We start from the raw sequence: 5,828 nt of genomic DNA on the forward strand, positions 1-5,828 counted from the left end.
AGCCCTCCTGCAGGGACAGGCCAGCACACAGAGCAGCCCAGAGCTGGATGCTGAGATGAAGAGCTGAAATGAAGCAGCTTCCCTACAGGGCTCTGTGGAGGCCTCCACCCACCAGGGCCCCTCACACAGCACACACATCTCTCCACTAGGGTGCTCCATCCAGCCCCTAAGGCACTAGGGCTGGCTGGGTGACCAGCCAGGCAGATTGCACTTCCCTACCATGCTGGAGAGGGGCAGAGGGAAAGGACGGGCACACAGAGAGATCTGAAATCCAGCCAGACCATTAACAGGGGAAGCTTGGCCACCTGTATTTGTACATGAGGAGGTGGTGGCTGTTAGTCCAGGACAGCCATGAGAAGCAGCAGTTCCCGAAAGACACTACCATGGCTTTGGTTCTTCACAGCTGGGAGAAAGTCAGAGGCCTTCAGGCCAATGGGCTCATTCCTGGCTGCAGGAATCACTGATGGCTCAGTTCTGCTCAAAGAAGTTGAGGAGGCATTCAGTGGCCTCTGGGCTGGATCAGGAAGTTCCTGCTTTGGCAGCGAAGTCTGGACATCCACAGCTTGGCTGGGCTTCACTGCTTCCTTGGCAGTTCCAGGCTCATCCTCAGGAGGGGCAGGAAAGGGCTCATTTCGAGGAGGAGTTCAACAGATTGCATTCTTGGGCTGGAAGATCTCTTTGTAATCCTCCTGGTTCTGGATCTCAGCCTTTGATTCCTTCTCATCCCAATCATCTTCACTGCTAGGACTGTGCCTCTCACTCTCAGAGTTGTGCTTCACTCTGCTCCGTGGCTTGCTGCAGCTCGTTGAGGGCCTGTCATAGATGCGGTGAAGGGAAGACCCTGTGGGGGTAGGTGGCACAAGAGGCTGGTCGTCCCTGATCAACCCTTGAGGAACAGAATGTGACTTTGGGACTCTGCTGAGATCCACAATGAAGGAAGAGACTGTGCTTTGTGCAAAGGAAACTCCTATCAGCTGGTTGTTGCTGATAGACAAGTCAGCTGCTTTTCCCCAGTTCGCCAAGACCACATCAAAGCAGCACTCTGGCTCCCAAGCCATACGCTCACAGAGAGTCCTGGAAGCCGCTGTACAAGTAGCAGCCATCAGGGTTGCAGAGCACACACCTGACAGGAGTGGCCTCCTCTTCAATACAGCTCACAACTTGAAACTTCTCCAAGTCCCAGAACCGAACAGTCCTGTCAGAGCTGCCAGAAGCCTAAAGGTACTCATTGGGATGGAATTCAACAACGTTTACTGGGCCGGTGTGTCCTGTAAACTCAAACATCAACTTCCCAGCAGTCAGATCCCACAGCTTTACAGTGTGATCATCAGCAGCAGAGGCCACCCATTTCCCATCAGAGCTGAAGCAGAGACACTGAACTGCCTCTGTGTGACCCTTGAATGTGAAGATACAGCCTTTTCTTCTTATATCTTGCGGAGAAATAGCTACATGACAAGAACCCAGCTAATCTAAGTCCTGCACCTGCAAGGACACTGTCCTTGAGCGTAGCTGTGTTACCATAACAAAGTGCTGTAGTTGAGAGACTAGAGACATGAAAAAAAGCAGATGTAACTCCTTTAGAATGAAGAAGCTGATATCTAGAATATAACCAATAAATTGCTTAGCTTGCAGAGTATGAATAAGCTTATTATTTGTTGTAGATAAATGTTTAGTGCTCTGATCAATAAACAAAGCTTGCTAATTCTCATATTGAAAGTCCCGAGCCTCCCTGTACTGTGACAAATGGTGCCCGAACAGGGACAATACAGAAGCTTGAATCTGCGAGCCACAGTCCGGTGCAGATCCATGTCAGTCCTGACACAACTCTTTGGTGTCCAAAGAGCCAGATACCACAAAGCTTCCAAAAGGATGGAAATGAAGGCTGCAGATATTTGCTTTGTGACCTGGTAGGGTACGAAGAACTTTGGCAGCTTCCAGGTCCCAAACTTGAATGGACCCTGCCACTATGAGCTTCCCATTTGGGTTCACTTGTAGGCTCTTGATGGGGGTTGTGTGACCTGTCAAGATCATGATGCAGTTGGGCTTGCTAACTAACCATATGTTGACCCGACAGTCGTCTCCTCCAGTGGCCAGCATCTTGCCTGAACCATTTCCCAGGACTACTAAGGACACCTTGCTGCTGTGGGCCATGATCTTTTGCAGCTTCCATGCTGTCTTCGTGGTGACGGCCACGGCCATGGCTCAGCGTGGCGCCTCTGGGGCGGGCAGCGCCTTCCTCCTCCCGGCGGGGCTCCGCTCTGCTAGTGCGTCCTACGGCCAGGCCGTGCACCGGGGCTGCCGCAGCCATCCTGCAGGCACTCAAACACGGTCATGGTGAGACTCTCCTGAGAGGCGGCGTGGCGGGGGACCAGGCCTCACCGCTGACAAACATCATGGGACGGGAGCGCCGGTCGGGGCTCGGGCGATTGCCTGGATGCTGGTGGTGGTGGGGACCCCCCGGCCGCCCCCGCCCTGCAACCGGCCCTTCACCGGGCTGTTATGACCAGCCTGGCCACGCAGCTGTCTACTCATGGACCTGCCGCGTTCGCGGGGCTGCGGACCCACCGTGCTGCCCACGCCTGCAGCAGCTGGGAGGGTCTGACATCGTCACCGCCACTGCTGCCCCTTTTTCTTAGCATTGAGCTGATCCCTCCCTCTAGGCTTGCCCCGCCTCCTACTGGGGGATGCTAGCATCTCGTAAGAATAGGTTTTCCGTGCTTTTCCCCTCTTTCTTGTTCGTGCGTGTCTGCGCTGTTCCGCAGCCCTTCTTCCCCCACCGACCGTGCCCGCATTCCCTCCCCTTCGGGGGCTCACCACCCCATGGCGTAAGGTGGAGGCCCCGCCCCGGCTCCCTCGGAGTCCGAATTAATGGCAGCGTCCCCACCTCCAAGCTAACGGCTGCACTCCGCGCCTCTGAGCTAACGGCGGCACCACGTGCCTCCTCCAGCAGTCCGTTCCAAAATGACCACTTTTTTCCTGTAGCCAGGGCGCCTAGGCTCAGAAGCTGAGAAGAGCATCCCCACGGCTGTAAATCCCCATGATCATCCGCGGTCTGCCTGGCCACCCCTACACCCTGCCGGGACTCTTCCCGCAAGCAGTCCTGGGTGGCCTTCCACTTTCCCTGCTCCTGCTGAACTTGCTGAACTTTTTGCAGAGCCTGCGTGACCCTGCCCCATAATTTTAGATTTCGCCCTGAGCCTGAGGACATAGCCTCCTCTGCTAGGGCCCCGGTGCAAACATCCCACACTTCTGGGTGGAGAACATCTTCCGGCTGCTCAAGTACCCCAATGCGCAGAAGCCTTGACACCGCAAGGATAAACTCTCTCGGCTCACAATTTATGCCCCACTGTCTATGAATTTTAAAAATGACCTTTGAAAGGGATTCAATCCTCTCCTTCGCTGTTTTTTCGGTGCGAGACCTCCTCCTTCACCAGCCGCGGCGTGAACCTTCCTCCTTCACCAGCCTGGCGCGAGCCCTCCTCCTTCGCCAACCATGGCGTGAGCCTTCCTCCTTCACCAATTTTCGGTGTGAGACTTCCTCTTCCGCTGCCCTGGCATGAGACTTCCTCCTTCGTCGGTCCTAGGCGCGAGCCTTCCTCTTTCACCGATTCCCAGTGCTAGATTTTCCCCCTTTGTCAGTTCTTTGGGAGCGTCCTCCCTGCCGGAGACAGTCCCGCTGCTGCGGCTGCCATTTCCTTGCCCAGGCGATTCCCGCTTCCAGGATTGTTCCCGGGTTTTCAGCACCACTCGTTGCCGCCGCTAGGGGCATGGTGTCCTGGGTCGAGGACAGCTTGGTGGCAGCGCCCCTGCCACACGGACCAAAGCACACGCAGACACCAATGTGGTGGACGGTGAAATGGCGTTTATTAATGGCTAGCCAGGGTAATTTATAACAGGGTAACAGTAAAAGGGGAGTGGTTTCACCTGAGCGTGACATCGCGTTATGAGCATGACATCTTGCGATATCTTGAGCCCACATTTGTCTCTGGACCTCCTGGCTTCCTTTGAATTGTATTACCTGGCTTTTTGGAACTGTAGGGGTGTGAAAACTTTCAGCTTTGTCCACCCACCATAGGTGTTCACTGTCCAGCGTGGTCAGTGCTTCCTCTGACCTTGATGAAAAGTGCAGCCCTGACTGCCCAGCCTTGAGCTCAGGGAAAGCAGAGAAACCTTCAGGGCTTTCTGGCTGAGAGCAACATGGAGGCACAGCCTTGGGATGGCATAAGCAGGCCACTGAAATGGGGAAAGAGTCTCAAATCAAGGTTTTCATCCTCACATCTGGAGGCATCCTGGGCACATTATTGGTAGGAAGAGTAAATAAGGATTGGTGTTGTATTACTGCACCTGAGTGGGCGCAGCTGGTGAGAGAGAGACGGTGAATCTTGTATCTTGATCAGAAGGCTGATTTATTAAGATATTATATATAATACATTATGACTATACTAAAAGAATATAGAGAGAGGTTTGCAGAGCAGCTAGGCTAGCTAAGAATAGATAGAAAAGAATCTACAACAAAGTTGTGTTCAAGGACTCAGTCCCCTAGCTTGCACTGGTGATTGGCCCTTAATTATAAACATAGGAAGTGAGCCAATCAAGGTGTCCCTGTTGCATTCCACAGCAGCTGATAACAATTGTTTACCTTCTCTTCGGAGGCCTCTGGCCTCCCGAAGACGCAGAAATCCGAAAGAAAGGATTTCTGTGGAGAAATGTCTGTGACAGTGTTGCATACCTTTCTCCATGCAGAGAGGAGTAACGCAGAAAATCCTGGGACATTTTATAGGAGAATTATAACCTTCTGACAAATTCATGCTGAGGTGGAGACTGGTCAGAAAACTTCTGTGCTGTAGAGCTGATTGTTTTATACAGGAGGAAACTGGAGTCACAGATGAGCAAAGAGAAGAAATGTGAAGAGTCAGAAAACCACCCGACACCCCCCAAAAGATGTCAGGAGAGGTGTTTGCCTGGGATGGAGCAGTTTCTACTCTGCCCCATGTGCTGGGTAATCTCTGCTGCAGAGACTTGCTTAGTCTAGGCCAAGTGTTAGGGCAGCCATGGGGAGGAGAAGGGATTTTCTCTTCTATGTGGGATTAGGGAGAGAAAGCAGTAACAAAATCACTGAAAACTGCAATGAGGGAGAAGGTGGTTTGTGTGCACTGTGTGCTCTGTCCTTCCAGGGGCTGCTCTGCTGCCTTTCAGAAGTGAAGCAGAGCTCAGGTTTTTAAACAGGAGGAACACAAGATTGAGGCTGATAGCTTCACTTCTCAGACACTATCATACCTTTGGATGCTGACAGGTTTTAACATGAATTATTGTCATCCAAGTTCACTGCTTGGCTGAAGTGCTTTGCCTGTCCCAAATGTCCCTCAGATGTACTTGTTCCACAAGGCTTGTCACTTAAGTACCACTGCAATAACAGAAATCTCTTGTCATATCCTCTTTGTTCGTAGTCAAGACTTGGCACTGCTGTTACTCATCAATTTGGTGGCTTCAGAACAGCTGCTAAGTACACTTGGGAAGGACTTTTCTCAAGGTGCACCTGAGCCAAGAAATGTAACAATGAGGAAAGTTGATATATCAGTCTCAGTCACTCTCCTGTAGTGGGGATATGGTTGCAATGTTCTTGCATTACATTAGTCAATATTTATCTACAAAAATAATCAAAACTAAAGAGAAGAGCCTCACTTTTTGGCCCAATTGTGTTTTTGCCTTTGCCTATTTCTATTTATGTGTGGATTGTGTGTTATCATACATCTGTTTAGAATTCTGCTAAGACATCTGTGTTATATTTTATAATAATATAACACTATTTTTTAATATAAAAGTAGTAT

General features: G+C 51.4%; 1 pseudogene; it reads right to left on the reverse strand.

The window, feature by feature from the left end:
- Nucleotides 1-335: 335 nt before the first annotated feature.
- LOC134414115 (katanin p80 WD40 repeat-containing subunit B1-like) lies at nt 336-2,199 on the reverse strand (annotated as a pseudogene).
- Nucleotides 2,200-5,828: the final 3,629 nt, after the last annotated feature.

Source organism: Melospiza melodia, chromosome 1 (assembly GCF_035770615.1).
Source record: "Melospiza melodia melodia isolate bMelMel2 chromosome 1, bMelMel2.pri, whole genome shotgun sequence".
Taxonomy (NCBI): Eukaryota; Metazoa; Chordata; class Aves; order Passeriformes; family Passerellidae; genus Melospiza; species Melospiza melodia.